The sequence below is a fragment of the Phacochoerus africanus genome, chromosome 1 (assembly GCF_016906955.1).
Source record: "Phacochoerus africanus isolate WHEZ1 chromosome 1, ROS_Pafr_v1, whole genome shotgun sequence".
In the NCBI taxonomy this organism is placed as follows: domain Eukaryota; kingdom Metazoa; phylum Chordata; class Mammalia; order Artiodactyla; family Suidae; genus Phacochoerus; species Phacochoerus africanus.
This window is the reverse complement of record NC_062544.1, coordinates 207,637,611-207,658,467: the sequence shown is the minus strand read 5'-3', so window position 1 is coordinate 207,658,467 and position 20,857 is coordinate 207,637,611. Positions and strand designations below refer to the sequence as shown.

General features: G+C 38.4%; 1 protein-coding gene across 10 annotated transcripts in view; it reads right to left on the bottom strand.

The window, feature by feature from the left end:
* The window catches only part of TP63 (tumor protein p63), a 228,515-nt gene that overhangs the window by 33,960 nt on the left and 173,698 nt on the right, over window positions 1–20,857 (bottom strand). The gene's annotated exons all lie outside the window — the stretch shown is intronic.

The following is a 20,857-nucleotide window of genomic DNA, read 5'->3' as shown; positions in this document are numbered from 1 at the left end:
TTATGTGAGGTCAACCAACTAGAAAACTGCAAAGCAAAAGTTCCCTCAAACAACTACCTTTATCCTCTAATGTCATAGCTTAAAAGAATGAGGCAATGAGACATCAGAAGGGGCCATTTGATCCTATGCTCTTATGAAAGAAGGACTGTTCTACTGTAACACAGGAAATCATGTTAGCAAAAGGATAAAGATGCAAAGCGACTGAAATTCACAAGCTATTGAAACTTTTCCTTCTCATGCTTGCTTTTGCAGGAAGGCGTTGTTCAGTGGTTGGCTGGCTGGGTGGGTGGTTTCAAAATTGACAAAAGAGGGTGGAGAAAGCATGAGACCTAGAATAAATTAAAAAAAAAAAAAAAAAAAGTCCTATCCTGTGTTACTTCTCTTCTCATCTCTGAACCAGAATAGAAAGTCTCCACTCTAATCCTTATACTATCTTAAACCTTTTTGCCCCCGTCCTCTGAGTCAATTCCTCATCACTGCATTCCTCCTCATTTTAATGTTTAGTGAAACCACCCAGGCCGGGGAACTGCTGGCTAAGAGCAGGGCACCTAGTAACACTTACCAAACAAAGGTAAACACACACGCATAGGTTCCAATCCTAAATTGGTGGCAACGTCCTTCCAAGGAAAAGACAGCACGGAGCAAGAGCCAAAATGGCAAAGGGATTCATTTTTGCTATGTTCCAACCCAACTCTGGACAGAAGCAAATGACCCACTGAAAAGTACATTTAAAATAATCGCTTTATCTCTTTTGAAATATAATACTTATTTAAATAATCTTTCTTTTTCTCCCAGGCATTTCAGTATATGAAATTTTCAGTTAAAAATTTCCCAATACTAGACCTGTATTGCATAATAATTTCTCCATTCCCACAGGTCAAGGATTAAACACAGCAAAAGGGCTTTACATAGCTTGAAGAAATACGAAGCATGCCAAAAAATCAACCACAAAAATAAAATTCTACTTTGGAAGCACTGAATGAAATCTAGGTGTTTTTAGCCGATGACTTAACAAAGGCATTGTCTTAAAAAACTGTTACAGACTCACTTTTATCGAGAACTCTCAGAAAATAAGCATATCCATTTTTATTTTAGTTAGCAGTTATATAATCTAAACATGAGTTTCATAAAACGCACCTTAGGAAAGATGACTGCAAAATAAGTTTGTCAGCTAACACCTAGAGGCAAATAAGGCACCCATCCAAGAATGTAAAGCTTGCAAAAAAAAGAAGGATAAATGTTCAGAGTAGGACAGTTAAGAGAAACATTCCATTTCAATAACTGATACACTATAAATCACACTTGACACACTAAAATATAAAAGTGCTAAGAATAATCTTAGGCATCATCAGGTGTTAAATCTTCACTCACTGTCAGAGATGGGAGTGGGGACTCTCATTTCTGAATTTAAGTCATGATATGCAATAATAACTTCACCATTTTCTGAGTTCTGCTGTAAGAAATTTAAGCTTTAACAGAAGCCTAAGAGGAAGGTATTACAGATACACAATATCTTATCTAAAACTCCTCAGGCCAGATGTTTCAGAATCCAGAACTGTTTAGACTTTAGAAAGGGAGGAGAGTTCATACAGTATATGTTATAAACACCTCCAGCAGGATTTACAGGAGTACCCCATAATCAAATCTGAATATTTCTTCAGAACGCATGAATATTCATATCAAGTGGGAAAATGACTCTTAAGGCTCAATGTTCAGGCCAGGTTTCACTACCACCTGAGTTTGCCAGTGGCTTAATGAAATTAAAACAAAACCAAAGCAACTTTTGTTTTTCAGAGTTCTTTGAATTTCAGAATGGCAGATAACAGATAATGGGTCAGGATTATTATCCCCATTTTATAGATAAGAAAAAAGGCAGAGAGAGGACTCGCCTGAGGTCACAAAGAAAAGCTGGTTAACAACCAGGATATAAGAATTGTCCCCAGTCCTGTCACTATGGTTGCTCATCTTTCATTCTTTTGGCTCAGCTGTGCAAATTTTTGTACTTTTTTGTTTTTTCTAATTCCCAACAGTGTGACTATTTTCTGAATCAATTTAAGAGGTAAAAAAATTTTCGATAACATTAAAGTGGAGCTCAAAACTGATTTACTTACCATCAACAAACAGTTCCTCTTTATTTCTCAGTATCATAATGTTTGTTCACTTCATTGCTGGGAGAAGCAGCAGTGATTAAAATGAAACAATCCTGGACTAGGAGGAAGCTGACCTGGAGTCTAGGACCAGCTGTCTGTCAGTACTTCTATAGGGCTCTGGGGAATTTCTGAATGAAGTCCTGCTCCTTTGCATGGCTTCTTGAGGCCCTTTGTGTTCTGGCTCCATCTTTCTCTTATTCCCTCCCCATACCCACCAAACACACATATCTAGCATCCCATGCAAACCTCTTAATGACTCAAAACACACCACACATTCATTACCTGCAATTCAAGCTCACTTTTCCACACTAGGCCAGGACAACTTAGGTATCACTCCCCAGATAAGGGCTGCGTCTAGGACTATTGACCATATTTTCCAATTTTGGTGATGAAGGTTTACTACTGACTAAACGTCTGTCTGACCAGGGCCAGGATACATTCCAATTGTTGCTTCTGGTTAAACTTCCAGACCAGTAATTAGAGGGGCTGAAATGGTCTGGCGTGGTTGCTTCTTTACAAAGCCAGGCTTCTGCTACTCTTATTTCCTTCATTGTTTGCGCACTGGTTGTGTGATGATGTTTACTATTTTTCCAGCACTAAATTCAGTCCTCCTGGCCTACAGTGTACTCATAATTCCTTAGAATTACCCACTTCTCCCACCAAATAGCTACTGTCAACTTCACCAATTTTCCATGCAAGCTCATTAAAAAAATGGGACTCTCATTAATGCCAATATTATAAAATACCCTGGTGATTCAAATCAGCAGAGTCTGACATTGGAATACAGCTGGCTTCTTTTAATGTCCCTCTTTCATTCTGGGACTTCTAAAATTTGCCTCTAAAATGCTCCCAAACATTGACTTCAGATTCTGTAAATCTAAAGACCAGTTTCTTCTTTGTGGTATATATGCTTTGTTTTGTTTTAATCAGTTTCGAAGTATAATTTATTATAAAACATACCAATTTTTAAGTGTACATGTTGATAACTTTTGGCAAAGGTACACCATTGTCACCACTCTCCTGCGTAAGATACACCATTTTTCTACCCCTTCTCTGCCTTCTCCCAACCCCTACTCCTCATCAAAATTATCCTTTTCCTCTTTGCATTTAATCCTCTCCCCAGCTCCTTCTCCAGCAATCATGTACGTGCTTTCTCTCATTGCACTTCTGCCTTTCTAGAATTTTATAGAAACGGCATAATACAATCATGTGCCTGGATTCCTTCAGTTAGCATAATGATTCTAAGTTTTTGCATATATCAGCATTCCATTTTATTATTTAGTGGAATCTCATTATTTACTAAGTCACGAATTATTTCCAGTTGCATTTACTATGAATAAAACTACAGCTGGCTTTCATATCTGTGGGTTCCACATCCACGGATTCAACTAAATATGGATCTACAACACATGGGGAAAAAGAATTTCCAGAAAGTTCCAAAAAGCAAAACTTGGATTATAAGCGTTATAAGTAATCTAATATCTAAAGTATAAAAAAGGATGAATGTAGGTTAAATGCAAACAACCTAACATTTACTTGAGCATCTGCAGATTTTGGTATCCATGAGGGGTCCTGGAACCAATCTCCCACGGATATGGAGGGACAACTGTACCATGAACATTTATATACAAATCTTAGGATATATGTTTACATTTTTTGGACAAGAACCCAGAAGTGCGATTGCAGGGTAAGTATGTGCTTATCTTTATAAGAAACTGTCAAACTGTTTTACAAAGAGGCTGTGCCATTTTATATTACCGCTAACAATGTATGAGAGTTTTTAACCCCTGCCAACTCTTGGCATTGTCAATTTCGTGCCATTCTAGCAGGTATATGCTGGATCTCACTGCGATTTAAATAGGAATATCCCTGATGCTCAATGTAGTTGAGTATCTTTGCATATACATATATACTTCATTTGTATTTATATTTTATACAATGAAAAGTTACACATATACAAATACTTACATTAATTTTATATTATTTTATATATGTATTTGTTATTCTTGTCTGAAATATCTATTAAAATGCTCTATACTTTTTACATTTTCATTTTTTAAACAGGTTGCTTATGTTCATAATATGAGTTGGAAGAGTTTTTTAAGTATTCTGGATACAAGCCCCTTATCTGATATAAATTTTTAAAATGTATTTTCTCCCAGGCTACAACTTGCCTTTTTTACTCAACTCTGTTTTTCCAAAACAGTTAATTTTAAGAAATTATCAATATTATGCCTTTAAGGCTCATGCTTTTTGTGTCCTAAGAAATTTTAGTCTAACTTGATGTTAGAGGGATTTCTATGTTTTCCTTTAGAAGATTTATAGTCCAAGCTCTTGATTTAGTCCTATATCTAATTTCAATCTCTTCTTTCTCCTCTGCCTCCTCTTTCTTTTCTTTTTAATTTATAAGCAATTGATCCAGCCTCATTTGTTGAAAAGATTATATTTTCCCCCTATTGAAATGCTTTGGAAATTTTTTTGAAAATCAATTCAAATCTTTATCTGGACAATGTCATTTTTTCCCTACTAATCCATTCATACACCAGGATTACTCTAACTTTATAGTTAGTCTTTTTTTTTTGTCTTTTTGCTATTTCTTTGGGCCACTTCCGCGGCACATGGAGGTTCCCAGGCTAGGGGTCGAATCGGAGCTGTAGCCCCCGGCCTACGCCAGAGCCACAGCAACGCGCAACGCGGGATCCGAGCCGCGTCTGCAACCTACACCACAGTTCACGGCAACGCTGGATTGTTAACCCACTGAGCATGGGCAGGGACCGAACCCGCAACCTCATGGTTCCTAGTCGGATTCGTTAACCACTGCGCCACGACAGGAACTCCTATAGTTAGTCTTAAAATCAGGTAATACAAGTCCTCTAATCTTGTTCTTTCTCAAAATTGTTTTAGCTATTCTAGATCCTTTGAATTTCCACATTATCTTTATAAACCTATCAATTCCTAAAAAAATACCTAGTGGAATTTTGGATGAGATTGTGTTGAATATATGCCATCTTGAAGAGAGCTGGTATTTTAGCAATACCGTTGTCCTCTAATCCATGAATATAGTACATACCTTCATTTAATTAGGACATCTTTAATTTCTCATGAATATTTTATAGTTTTTGGTATGCAGATCTTGCACAAATTTGTTAGACTGCTTCTTCAGTATTTTCTTAATTTTTGTAAATGATACTTTAGAATTTTACATTTCTAATTGTTTTTTTCTAATACATAAAACTTAGTTGATTTTTGTATATTGACTATACATCCTGTGATCTTGCTAAACTTATTAGTTCTATTAGTTTTATGTAGATCTAATTTTCTACGTAACCATGTCAACTGAAAGTAAAGCTAGTTTTACTTCTTCTTTTCCAATATACATGACTTTTAATTTTTTATTTTTGTCTTACAAGAAGTGAAATATAATTCAATTTACTATTTTCTTCTTTAAATTGATATCTTAGATAACTGATTTAAGACTTTCATATTTTCCTAATACAAGCAATTAATTCTACAATATTCACTTTAAGCACTCCTTTAGCTATATGGATGACATTTTGATGTATCTAAATTTTAACACCGAGGAACACATGAAACACTTCTATTGGGGCGTGAGGAGGTTCTATTAGTCCTTGTATGCAATATAATACGAGGTACCACATGCACACTCCTCAGAAAAATAATTCTTCCTCTAGGCTTTTGGTTTGTTTCATGGTTTCATTTTTAGTTGGAACTTTGTACATTTTCTTACCATTCTAAACTGATTTTTTTCATTGCTGTTCTAAGGTTATATTTATCTCTAGCTAGGTTTTTCCTACTTACATGTATCAAATTAAGAACTTAGTTGATTTTAAACCAGGAAAAAGTAATCTACCATAGCTAAGAACTCCTTTAGTGATGCAAGTCCATTGCACTGAATTTCCACCATGTTTTTGAGTGGATATTAAACATTCCAAATTTTATGTTTGATGATATAAAGTTTCTCTCCCTGTAGTGTTGTCAGTTATGGAGGATTAAAAACATATAAATTTCTTCCCAATGTTTTTTTTACAAAGCTGTTTTCATAGTTATAACATGTACACATAGAAATAATGGAAAAAAGAAAATATATGATATATTCCTCCTCCCAAGAGACACATACCCCTAACATTTTAGACTTTCTCTCTCTCTCAAACATATACACACACACAAACTGGGCCATGTCATAAAAAGTGTGGTACCTTTTTTAAATTTAACATATCATGAGCATGTGTAGTTAAAGATATAATTTTAAGTGGCTGCATTTATAGCATTAAAAAGGGATATGCTATGATTTAAACATGATATTCTTATATAGTATAAATTTTACTCCAGTATAAAAACATTAAAAATAACACTGAAGCGCATATTTCAATATACAGACTTTTAGTACATAAATTAGTTATAACCAAAGCTCTTGAAACTGGGTAATTAAGTAGGTAATTAAGTCAACACATATTTTAGTGTTGTTGAAGTCTGAGGTCAATTTGAATTTTCTTCCTTTAAATTAAGCAAGCTGTTTATTTCTCCCTAGATCCTTGCAGGATTTTGTTTCCTTCTTTATTTTGTTGTTGTTATTATTGCTTTTTTAAGTGAGAACGTTTCTTAACATTGTATTTTTTTTTTTTCCCTTGAAGTAGCTTGGAAGTTGATGAGCTCTTTGAACTTCCATGCTTGAAATCAATTCAATAAATTCTTTTCTTTTCTTTTTTTGACTCGTATTTTTGTTCCTTCTGCTCTAATTCCTTTGGATACCCATCTCTATCCACCATATATTTTGTATACTCAAACACTAATTTTTAACACTTTTTTTTCTTTTGTTTGCATTTTGAGAAATCTACTCAAATTTGTTTTCTCTACCATGAGTTAATTCTGTTCTATCCTACTACAAATAATTGAAATTCTTTTATTGCATTTCAAATGACCTTCCTTATCTCATCTAGCTCCCTTTTTACCTTATCCAATCATCTTTTCATCAGAGCCTGCTGTTCTAGGTTTATTATTTTCTTCTCAAAATTTATAGTGCTTATATTTTATAGCTTTGTACTGAAGCAACTTTTTAAACATTTTTTTTTCAGTTGTTTTGATGCTTACGCTTTTTTAAATTCATTAAAATTATGTTCCTTTATGCTTATTTTTAAGAATATAGGCCCCGGAATTCCCGTTGTGGCTCAGCGGTAATAAATCTGAGTAGTATCCATGCAGATGTGGGTTGGATCCCTGACCTTGCTTAGTGGGTTAAGGATCTGGCGTTGCCGTGAGCTGTGGGTAGGTAGCAGATGCAGCTTGGATCCCGAGTTGCTGTGGCTGTGGTGTAGGCTGGCAGCTGGAGCTCTGATTCAACCTCTAGCCTGGGAACCTCCATATGCCACAAGTGTGGCCCTAAAAAGCAAAAAAAAAAAAAAACAAAAAAAGAATATAGGCTCCTAATTTGCTTTTGTAGTTTTCCATGAATGTAGCAAACTAAAGCCATAGCTAGTATTTGCATCTTTCATGACTTTTTGACATTTTGTAGTAATTCAGTTCCCTAACTTTTTCTTTCTTTTTGTCTTTTTAGGGCCACACCCTAAAAAGGAGTGTTATGCCATTTTTTGTCTTTTTGCCATTTCTTGGGCCACTCCCTCAGCATATGGAGATTCCCAGGCTAGCAGTCAAATTGGAGCTGTAGCTGCTGGCCTACACCAGAGCCACAGCAATGCGGGATCCAAGCCACGTCTGCGACCTACACCACAGCTCAGGGCAATGCCAGATCCTTAACCCACTGAGCAAGGCCAGGGATCGAACCCGAAACCTCATCGTTCCTAGTCGGATTCGTTAACCACTGAGCCACGACGGGAACTCCAAAGAGAGGATATAATTTTATCTAGAGTTGTCACGGAGGAATACTTTGGTTAAGATGATATTTAAAGAAAGATCTGAAGGAAGTATTGGAGGGAGCTATGCATACAGGGACATGATGTTCTAATTACTGGAGACAGCAAGTTCAAAGGCCTGGGGTGAGTGGTGTCTGTCATGAAAGCCAGTGTCACTGGAGAACAGTGAACAAAGGCTATAGATCTGGGGTACCATCAGAAATCAGAAAGAAGTTGGGGTCTAGATCATGTAAGGTTTTTAGCCTAGAGTTAAGAACTTCAGTTTTCCTTGATGTGAGAAGGTGACATGATCTAATTTGCCTTTTAATAAGATTCTGGCTATTATATGTAGAATAAACTCTGTGGATCAAAGATGGAGGCAGAGAGACCAGCAAGGATGCTACTGCAAATAATCCAAGTTAAAAAAATACGAGTGACTTAGACCAGCAGGGAAGTTGGTGAGAAGCAGATCTGCTAATGAATTGGTTGGAGATAAGAGAGAAAGAGAAAAATAAAATGTATTCCATTAAAATACAAATGTTTTCCTCAAGGTAGTGATATTTAAACTAGACCTTAAAATAGACAATTTATTCATCAGTTAAATGGTTGCACACAAGGATAAGAGGAAGGAAGAGCCAAGGCCAGAGAGCAGGCTACCTATGAAGAGAGAACATCATGAGTATAAGCAAAGAGATAATAATATGGTTGAAACAGAGATGGACTGTGGGGAGGAAGAGGCAAGACAGAGCAGAAAGCAATGAGGCTAAGCTAAGAAGGCAGCTCCCAGATTCAGAGGAGTCTTGGATGTCATAAGAAACAGATGGACTCTACTAGCAGGCAGAGCAGTCACTGAGAATTGCAAAGCAGGGAAAAGACCTAATCTGTTTCTGTGTATTAATTAAGAACAAACAAACAAACAAACAAAAAACCAAAAACTGATAGCAGCAAGATTGGGGCAAAGTAGGAAGAAAGGAGACCCATCAGGACCTGTTGAGGCAAGAAATGAGGAGGGCTTAAACCAGAGGAGTAAATAGAAATGAAGGAAAAGGTGGAGAGCTGGAAGAAATGTTTTGGAATTACAAAAACTCAGTCTTCTGTTTTTCATCATGAAAGATACAGACAGAAGTACCAAAACAGACCAAGAACTATTATTCAATAGAACAAAAAAAATGCTTGCAAAAATAATACATCATTTCAGAGTTCCCATTGTGGCACAGAGGAAATGAACCTGAACCATGAGGATGAGGGTTCAATCCCTGGCCTTGCTCAGTGGGTTGAGGATCTGGCATTGCTGTGAGCTGTGGTGTAGGTCGCAGACATGGCTTGGATCTGACCCCTGGCCTGGGAACCTCCATATGTCAATAATAATAATATGTAATTCTCTTATCTCTTTTCTAAAATCAAAGCAGAATGAACAGGAGTTAGTTTTAACCCACTGCTCCCAATATTCAGGAGCGAAATGAGACACGGCTTAGTCAATGGACTCATCAATAGATAGAGAAAAGAAAAAATAATTAGTTTTAGGTCTGGACAAAGAAAATAAAACATCATAAGGTAACACTGGAATTAATAGGCCGGTTGTGTTGTGAAAGAAGAAAGGGGTTAATTCTCAAAGCCAAGAGCTTTGGAAAAAGACTTTTAACCAACACCAACAATGGGAAGCAACATTTACTGGACCAGAGGTGAAAAGACAAGATTTAAATTCTGCCTCTTCTATGTATATATATATATACCCTGAGTCTTCATGCGGTTACTTCATACCTCAAACATAAAATATAAAAAAATACAATATGCAATATACATCTCTTAGAATGGAGGAAAAAATCATGGATATGAAAAGCTTTTGTCAACTGCAAAGACCAACATAAAAGGCATGTATTATGTTTATTACTGAAGCCTCCCATTTCTAAAATTGTCATGTAAAGTGCTTAATGTAGCTTTAGTAATTTTGGGAACATTGTGAAAACATTATTATTTCAACTTGATCAGGAAATGGTTGTTGCCAAATAATAAAAGTCTGGAAAAGTTTGAAGATTAACCACTTACAATGAATCACACTATTCATATTTATCCGCTAGTAATCATTAAGTTCTAAACTATGTCAAGTTACTATATTCATTTGTTTTTTTTAAATGGATTTAGTTTATCTGCTCTCATACAGTATTAAAACTTACATGCATGTATCCATAAGTACATGTAATATAATATTATGTGAAAACCATACTGATGAAAATTTACACTATACTGATGAAAACTTAATCTCTACTGTATGATTTCTGCTTCCCATGTTTTCAAGATTTATTCATGTTCTTACATATAGATATATGTCCTTCATTTTAACAGATGGAAGAAGAAAGGGAGTGAAATAGAATGGAGGGAGATCTTTATCTTTCATATTTTATTTAAAGAAAAGATTTGAAGCAATATGGAAACATTTTTAACAATTTGATAGACAGATACTCCGGTACCTAAATTTACTGTTCTCTGTATGTTTGAAATGTTTCCTAATTAAAATTTTTCATAAATAAATTTCACTTGGGCAGCATCAACCAATAAAATTGTTGCATACTTATGATTTTAAAAGACAGAATATAGAAATAAAATATTAGAACCCAGAAGGAACATTATAGCATGTTCAAACCGTCTCCCCTTAATTTTCAGATATAAAACTTAGGCTTAGAGAGGTGAAGTTTGTTCATTAATTCAACAAATATGGATTAAGCACACTTCATGCCAGGCTCTGTCCCAGGTTCCAGGGAACATGCAGTATTCCTTATCCTAAGGGGATTGGTTTAAAGGAAGCACTGACATGAAATAAATTATTATTATTTTGGGTATGCCTATGGCATGGAAAGTTCCTGGGCCAAGGATTGAACCTGTGCCACAACAGTAACCAGAACCACAGTAGTGACAACACCAGATCCTTAATCTACTAAGCCACCAGGGAACTCCAATTATTCCTAAAATTGTGACATATGTTCTGAAAAAAAGGCAGAGTGAAGCATGGCAAAATATGGAGCTTACTTAGTTTAGGAGGGTCAGAAAACATCCCTGAAAAAAAATGATTTTTAACAGGCAACATGGAGAGAAGCTCACATTTCCTTACTTCTGGAAATTGAATATTTTTACAACTTCATCATACTCTAATGACTGAGTTTCCATAGAAAACCAAACTGACATTTTAAAACAAGGACTTGGTTCTATGCTTCTATTACTGAGTCACCTGTTTCAAGGCATTTTTAGTATAAGATACTGTTGTCAAGCTTTTCTTAGAAAGTTAGATCAGGAAAAGCTTAGAGATCATTTGGTTCAGCTACTTCAGTTACAGAGGAGGAATCCAAGAGGAATTGATTCCAGAGAGGAAATGACACTTGCTCAAAAATACTCAGGAGTAAGGTCCGTCTTGACACACACATCAATGTTCTTCTCCATGCACCATGCGGGCCGTGCTCACTGTATGAGGCCAAAGGGTAACAGGTGTAGTTGGTAGCAGAGTGAATTTACATAAATGCAATATGATTAGCAAGTATAAAGCTCGGGGGTCATCTAAACTATAAAATAAGATCACCAATTTCCTGTGGGATTACAAGGATATTCCATACTTCTTTTTGACCCAATATTACATCCCTTTCAGTTCTGTAAATAAATGTGTCTAGGTATTGAGATTTTTTTCTTCCTTCATCTGTAATCATATTCTTAGAATGAGATCTTGAACAACAGAATGACATCAAATGCCCACCAGTTGTTTTTAGAACCAATTCTAGTCCATCAGGTCCTAGGTCTGATAAGTCAGTAGTGGATGGTACTAAGCTTTGTACATATTTAGGTAAGACTGCATGTCAACTCGTGGCTCTTCAAATTGTGCAAATCTCAGTGTAATATCAGAAAATGACATACCGTGACAGGGAAGAAAAAAGAAAAGAAAGCGCATGTTAATGAAAATAATTTACTTCTAGTGATGGAAATAAATGACCTCTCAAAAGAAGGCATGGATTTCAAACATTCACTCACTGAGGGATTTAGGGCAACTCATGGGATCTCCCTGAACCCTGAGCCAGTTATCCACAGAGGGAAAATGAGGAAGCTCTGTTATATGATCTATAATGTTTCTTCTATTTTGACTATTTTACTATCTGGGCAAATCTGGTACAGACACCCGTTGGCAGGTTCACACTGGCAAGGTGACTCTTTAAAAAGAATGTGGACGAGTTGCTGCCATGGCTCAGCAGTTAATGAACCCAACTAGGATCCATGAGGATTCAGCCTTGCTGACTGGGTCAAGGATCCGGCATTGTGGTGAGCTGTGGTGTAGGACATGGCTGGGATCTGGTATTACTGCAGCTGGGGCAGAGGACAACAGCTGCAGCTCCAATTGGACCCCTAGCCTGGGAACCTCCATAGGCCACAAGTGCGGCGCTAAAAAGAAAAAAAAAAGAATATAGAAAACAAAGTGTTGATAATCTTTCTGATTCCTGATAAGAAATATCTGAAAAGTAGGAATCAATGTATGTACTTATGCATATATATGCAGATTCAAGAGTGTTTATTCCTAGGGAGTACAGCCTACAAGCAAGAAGTAAGAGCCAAATCTTGGGATGGGCTCAGCCAAATTTCCTCTTACACAGTCTTGAACATCCACACAAAGTATTTCTACAGTTGTATGGGAAAGAGGTACCTCAAAACTAACACGTGAACTAAACCCTTTCTTGCTATACAATATCCCTGACAAAATGCAAAAGTAAGCTTTGCCTAAGTTTTGTTTTGTTTTGGAAGGGAGGAGACGAGGTTTGGCATACTGAGGAGTGAGCTGCTCAAAGCCAAATATCATGTTCAAATAAAATAACCCCAGGGGATTTTAGAAAACAAGAGTAAATTCAGCTCCTTTACTAATAATATGTTGCAAAGAGAAGGGGAAAAAAAGCATTCCAGTAACTACGACCCCACCGTCACCACCTGCCTCAGTCGACATACTATATTACACGCTCTTGGCTGCCAGACTGGTAATTCAGTATCACAATGCATAGAGATGCCAGCAAATAGCAGCACACACCTGCATAATTTTTTTAACAGCTCTCTTTCCTAAAGGTGCAACAAAGACCCTTCCTCCTGACTCCATCAAACAAAACAAAACAAAACAAACTTTACTCTTTCAAACAGTCCCGAAAAAATGCCATACTATATGAAAATCCAATGCAAGGCTACCTTGACCCACAATTTTCCAAGAATATGGCTGGAATAAACTTCTGCAGAATAAAGAAATCAATAATTATGTAACTCACCTGACTACTCAATCTATCATCAAGAGAAGCGATTGCATAAAGTAGTGCCAATGCCATCCTGATGCTACAATGACAGCTTCTAGATAAATCCTCATCTAGCATGCTATCATGCTAAAAGGAGCTGTTTTAATATTTCTTTAATGTAATACTATGCACATTATGACCTATTGGCCATTAGCATATAAAACTAAATACAGCTGAGGCACATTGAGACTCAGCATAAATTACCTACTCTGAGGATGGCTGCATCATAAAGAGAAAGCAAAACCTAAGCTAATGCTTAAATACATCAGTAGCACTTCTGGCCATCTGCATGAATTTGGGTTGATTAAAATAAAATTTCAAAAAATAATGACATTTACAAATAATCTAAAAGACAACCACCATTCACTAATTGGAAATGCTAGGTGCACTTCTAGTTTGTAGTTTTTTTTTTTTTTTTCCAGAGAGTTCAAAGAATACAAGAGGTGAAAGGTGAGATCTGTACCATCTTAAATAACCTAAAATATTTGACAAAAAAAAAAAGGCAACCTTAAAAGCTGTCACAACTCCATTCGTCCAAGCTCAGCAATCATCGAGGACAAAACCTGTCTTAATTTAGAGCAATCCCCATTCAGTGACTTAATTTTTCTTTCCTAAACTATATTCTTGAGAAATGTGAAATTAAGCCCTTTTATAAGAGCAAGAGGGTGATATAATAGTTGCAATAGGTAGGAAAGACAATAATACAAAACAAATGGGGTATTCAGAGAGGACAAAATTAAGTTCTGACAATTGACTTGGCAGGGGGAAAGGTTAATAAAGGGGAGAGATGAGATGCTTGCAAATAAAAACATAAGGGTCAAAACATAATTTCTGATCAGGATACTTTGGAAAATTAATGATAAATATCCAATTCTCTAAAATGCAGAAAGAGTCTTAGCTAGAAAGAGCTAGACATAGCTTCATTATGAGCTGCTTGGAATATACTGAATAACCTGATCACATCTAATTATATGAGCTAATCATATGTTATACTCTGGATTTATTCTCTACAAATAAACCCCCTTGAGAAACTTTATAAACTTCACATCTAGGAAAAGAGGCTTTAAAAAAAGTTGTTTAAAAAATTAAGAAGTGGCCATTTCAAAGGTTTTAGTGAAGTAAATACACTCTAAACAAATGTCAGGCTAGTGTCTCATGATGGCTCTAATAGAGGGTGCACCGAAAACACAAAGAGGGAGTAAACGTAGGCATAAAGTTTGAGGGTGGCTTGGGGGGTGTTCCCTTGAGAAGCCAAGTTTAAAAGGTTAGGTGGAAAACCAGAATTTCATTCAAAAGGCAACTAATTATCCCTCCTGTGACTAGACTGCTGTTTCACCCATCTCCTGGCCTTTCTGAACTGCATGTGTATAATGGGGCAGTAACACTGCCTGGAGAATGGTGGACAAGAGGTCAAGAGTACGGGACTCTGTTCCTCCCCCTGCACAAGGACTTCCTGCATCATCTTTGACAATCAATTGCCACTCCAACTTCTTCATTCAGAACTAAAGCATCCCACTTAGGACTGAAGCTACTTCAAAGGAAGAGAAATCTGCAAAGTGAGCTTGCAAACAGGTCCCGGACCACCATACCCTACTGGATGTATCCTAATGCTCAGGCAGGAGGAGATCCCCAAATTGGCCCCACTGAGTTGTCTAGGATGGTATTCACTTCTCCTTCCCCGTCTCCCTTTCTGCCGCAGTTGCTGAGCTGCCAGACTTGTACGAATTGTGCTAATAGTTAAAAAAAAAAAAAAAATCCTTCCTCCGAGCACTTTTCTTGATGGCCCCAGCCAAAGGGCCGCCTGTTGCCACCTGTCAGTTGTGGGGATTAATTACCTGCGCTGAGGCTGGGAGCGGCACATTCTTCCTGGGGCCTCGCCCACAAATGTTGACATCCAGCAGGTGGGCTGTCTGCTCCCTGCTTACCGTGAAGATCAGCCGGGAGCCAACGGGGGGCCTGGCTAGTGTGTCCGGGGACACTCAGATTGCACCACAAAGCAGCCTTACCTTGGAGGAGGGCAATGGGCTCTGGGACCTCTCCTGGACAAAGGCAGCATGTTTCCACTGACCTTGGGAAGAGGTAAGGATGAAGGCCGCCAGCCTCATCTTAGCTGCCTGAGGGTATGACTTTGGAAAGCCCATTGGAAAAAGTTGACAGTTTTGATTGGTAATTTTGCAACTAATTTTCCCCAGGAGAATACAATGACCTTTCATTTAGAGTCTCCTGCCAGGGCCACCCTGCTGCCAACCCTGCCTGACCAGTAAGACCATTCACAGTTCCCTTCACAAAGCAGACGCTGGAAGGCATTTGTCAGAGGGACTGGTATACAGCAAGTACTCAATAAATGTTAGCAGATCTTTTCATGTCTCCTGAAGTTGAAACAACCATAATGTTCCTGTGGTGGGACGACTCTCCTGTTATACAGGTGGAGAAGCTGGGGCTCAAATGTTGAAAGTGACACTTCAATAAATGACAGACTAAAGGATGAACTTCAGGGATTTTGTCCTCCTCTCAGTCCTCCTGCAGTCAAGTCTCCTGACTCCCTGTCGTACTCCATGTCCCTCAGTAAAACAAACCTGGATGTTCCCCAGGGATACAGGAAGATACAGTTACTTGTAGAGTGAATATTCTTCTAGCAGGAACCATGGCGGCAGGGAATTCTCACTCTCACCCCACTGGACAAACCTAGCTTAACTCTGCAACACACACACAAGAGAACACACTCAAGAGGAAAAGTCACACCGGAAGTGAGCAATGGGACAGGATTAGACCCTGGGACTCTTAACTGCCAACCCCGTGATTTTTTTTTTTTTTTTTTGCTTTTTAGGGCCACACCCACAGCACATGGAGCTTCCCGGGCTAGGGGTCGAATCAGAGCTACAGCTGCCAGTCTACACCACAGCCACAGCAATGCCAGATCCTTAACCCACTGAGCGAGGCCAGGGATCAAACCCGCAACCTCACAGTTCCTAGTCGGATTGGCTTCTGCTGAGCCACAATGGGAACTCCCCTGTGATCTCTTCATGGTTGAACATTCCTATCTCTTCTGTCCAAGAAGGTGCGATCTAGGTGCATCCGAGAGCCTCCTGGGCACATACTCTGAGTTTTAGCCATCATTTGCCCTTAAGGGAGAGAGAGAGTTTCTTCCTTCCCCCTCAGGGTGACTCATGGTTCCCAATGGCCTGAGTATCTTGGGGCTCCTACATCTGCCATTTCTCTCCCCTCAGGGCCCAAACCTGATGCCCCTGTTCCTTCTTCAGTCCCCAGCTTGGCATATCAACAAGGCAGCCTTGGTCCTGCCTGGAGCTTGGGTCACTGTCCACCAGGAATGTGTCCTGGTCCAGGACAAGGCCCAAACTAGCAGGTGTTCCTCCCTGGTGGCTGTCCTTCTTTACCCCCTATATGCTAGGGTTATTGTTTATACTTCCACACACACTCTGGTGCTCTCTTTTAAAATGACTCACCGTGTACAGTTCCTAAACCTCTAGTCTCTGCTGAAGCCTGTGTCTTTCTGATGACCAGAAACACACTGAGAACCTACTGATTTTCAGATGCACTTGCAGCCCTATCCATATGTAATGGCCCAGGGACCCTTTGAAAGATACTACCAATCATCCTTGTCCTCTTTTGTTAGATTCATGGCTCGTTTTGGAGTTTCATTTGAAGCCTAAGAGTGAACTTTCTAGTCCGATCATTTTAATATGCTTGGATCTGTGAGATCCTCTTTTTACGGGAAGGCTAGATTGACCAGTCTTATGAGACAAGATGGGAGGATATGCCAGACAACACGGAGGGTAATAGCATCGATTGATTTCCACGAATGACACTGTTACTCACGGGTCCATGGAGTCCTTCAGAGTTTATAGAATATTTTCATACACACTATTCCATTTTATTCTCAGCTAACTCTGTGAGAAAGTCACCTTTATCCTCTTTCTGTCAATGACGAATCAGTAGGTAGACTAGTTTGCTTGCAACAAGACAAGGGTAGAAGGCAAGGTCAATCCTCTAATCTAGGTTTGAACTTCAAATCCAGGGCACCTACAGTACATGCATTCACATCATATGAGGCATTGAATGATGTCTCCCTGTGCATTTATAGACCCCTTGCTATGTTCAACTCACTGTACTACACGCAAGGAGATGACCAAGAGAGGACAATTCCCTACCCTTCAGAACTCACCACTTGGGAAATATCAAGATGTACATAAATATCATTGGCACCAGTAGAATATAAAATAAAGACACAAATATAATGAAACTAAAATAGCAAAGTGTTTTCTGGCTCCAAATCCCAGAAGGCTTTTGAGAGGCCTTGAAAATTTCTTTTTTTCACCTAACAAGGACATAAGGCCAATGAACACTGCAACAAATACCTTCTAAACTCTTACTGTGTGTGCTTACCTTCCCCCATTTCTCTCATTTTCTCCTCTCTCTCTCTTTCTCTCTCTCACACATACACAGTTAAACTGTTTTTGGATCATTGAGCATTTAATGGTGTTTTCTTTTGAGAAGAAATATAAACAACTCAATTCATTCCTGAAACAACTGTGCAGCTTCCAATTTCAGAATGAATTATGACAGTTTTGAAGACTACTGCACAAAAAAGAAAAATTTAAGATCTGTACCCTGCAATGAAACACAACATTTACCATCACTAATGCTCAAATATTCTGAGTCCTGAGGGCTGGTGACACAGCTATAGGAACAGGACCCAAGTTCAAGGTCTATTTAAAAAAAGCTAACATTTATTGACAATGACTTAGTCTAGGCACTTTCCTAAGTGTTCTATGTCTAATATCATCTTCATAGTAAGCTGTGAAGTACCTATTATTACTCTCATCTGCCAGATAAGAGAACAGAGCTTCAGGAAGTTTAAATACATTGCTCAATCTTTTAGTTAGTAAGTGGCAAGGCCAGGTTCAATTCCAGGGCCCCCAGACGGCAGCGCCCTTGGTCCTAGTCCACATAGAACAGTTCAGGATACTAGGGAAGCAAGAGTCTGACCCCCTGCAAAACCCTGTGTAGGCAGCCAGGTGATGCAGCCAGCCTGAACCTCTCATCTCAAAGAGAGAGATGATGACACCACCCTCCATAAGCCAGTTGTAAGGGTTTAAATGGGGGAAACCCTCAGTGTCCACAGCCCAGAGCTGGGTCACAGGTAAATGCTTGATGGATAGTGGCTGTCATCATATCATTGTGTTTAGTCTCAGCAGTAATTTTCACTGTGTAGCTTTACTGCTAGACCAGCAACCAGCAAAGTTATTTTAGTGACACAAAGGATTTTCAAAACAAATTTCTAAAGAGTCATCTTTGACTCAAGTCCTAGCTAAAGTATGGGAGATATGTTTATGAGGGCAATCAGGAAACACAGACAAGAAAGCAGAGACAGAAAGACGAAAAAATCAGAAGGCCGGTTTTATCACTGCAATTGAAATCTCATTGCTAAGGTTCTTCACTCCTTTCTAAGTTTCCCAAGGATGCATCGAGTTTTATTATTTCTTCTGTGCCAGGGACCAGTTTCTCTTCTTGGGCTTGTACCTACAATATTTAAACTGCAATCCCACGGCCCATGGCCCTGTCCTTCTGACAGGAACTAAATCAGATTAGCCAAGAGTTTTAAATCATCTCATGAAAGAAAACCAACAATAATTGTTGAGAATCATTGTTACTCTGATATATTAGAGCTTTCATTCCTTTCACTTCAGAGAAATGGAGGACCAGGTGTAACTACAATAGGATTTTAAAATGAGGGAAATGAGTAGTAAATGGATTTCAAAACATAAACAGCAGCCATGCTTTCTGATCTCCGACTTACTATATTTTCATTACCCTTTTCTCCATGTGCTCTATCTAATGAACTGGTGAAGAGAATTTAAGAGACTACGGTTCCTTCAATGGCAGCTGTCCCTAAATTTCTAAGTAAATAACAATAAGACAAATTTCTTTCAAGGCTATACCATCTTATAGGCAAATCACTGAGTTTCTTTATTCCAGGTAAATACAGGAAGTCAGCATGCTGAAATACTGAGATCCTAGGTGTATTGTTAGGATATTGCCAAAAAGGAAAGGTGTAACTTAATAAATTAGATCAGATTTGCTGTTTAATACCTTTAATCCAAGCCTTAAACTTTTGCTCTCCTCCTTCTTTTTAAAGAAATCCCCAGGAACTAAAATAACTTGGAGACGTCTATGTCCATGGTTGATAACAAGGGACTGTGTGGGCCACCCGTGCGTATGTGTCTGTGTTGGCTGGAGGTGGGGGTAGGAGGTGGCGAGTGGGGAGAGATTTAAACAAACCTTTCCCTCTCCTTGCAACACCTCTTAAAAGCTTATCGTAATGTTACTTCCTACTTCTTGATAGTTCATCTGCTGAAGGTGGAAACATGCTTCATCTTGCTTGCTCCTTCTGCATTCTTTATGAACTTAATATTCTAATTAGCCCCGATGGGGAAAAGAATGCACCCTAACTGTCTTAGTTATGCCTTAGATTTGCACAGTCTATCTATTAAAATATTTTAGAACTAACAAGACAAATACAAGAATAAACCTTTTAAGAGCAGCTGCCCTCAACAACAAATTTGAAACCTTACCAGAAAGGAAAAGAGAGGAAAGAAACAGGACACTTACAAATTAAAAAAAAAAAAAAAAAAAGAAGGAAGAAAGGAAGGCAGGGAGGGAGGGGAAACAGAGGGTGGAAGGGAGGATGGAGAAAGGAAAGGAGGGAAGAAAGGAGCTCCAAGAGGCTGTGGAGGACAGTGTGACAGCTTAGGTTGTATTTAACGTCACGTGTAAATTTCAATCACCTCACTAAAGCTTAACTCAGTACAGTAAGAGGGATAAACCACTTCATTTCTTTTCTGTCTACAGAAATTCCCAGGCCAGGGATCGAACCTGTGCCACAGCAGTGACCTAGACTGATGCATTGACAATGTTGGTTCCTTAACCTGGTGAACCACACGGGAACTCCCAAAACATCATTTCTACTTAAGGAATTGTTTGAGTCTAGAATAGAACTGCCAGATATAATTCAGCACACCCAGTTAAAGTTTAACTTCAAAACCAATGCATCATTTGTTTAGCATAAGTACATCCCAGGAATTGCATGGAACATACTCATGCTAAATTTTTTTATTTATCTGAAATTCATATTTAACTGGACATCTTGGACTTTTTCTTTATTTGGTGAAATCTGGCAACCCTAGATGGGAGGAATCTATAGAAGTTTTCTTAAATTTTTATCATTGAACTTTTCAAATATATTGAACCCCATTATCTGTCACCCACCTTCCACAGTTATTAACACCCTACTAATCTTATTTCAGGATGGAGGAGATTTTGACTGGCAGGAATGAGGGAAGAGAAGGAGGCATATCTTGGACAGAAGGGACAGCAGGAGACTAGGTATGAATGTCAGAAAACAACAATCATTTTCTGATGCCCGACTGTGGGGCAGAGTATAGATTCAGAATCCCAGCATACTGTGAGGAACACAATCCCCACAGAGGCAGAAGACCTGTGTACCAAATTAGTGTGT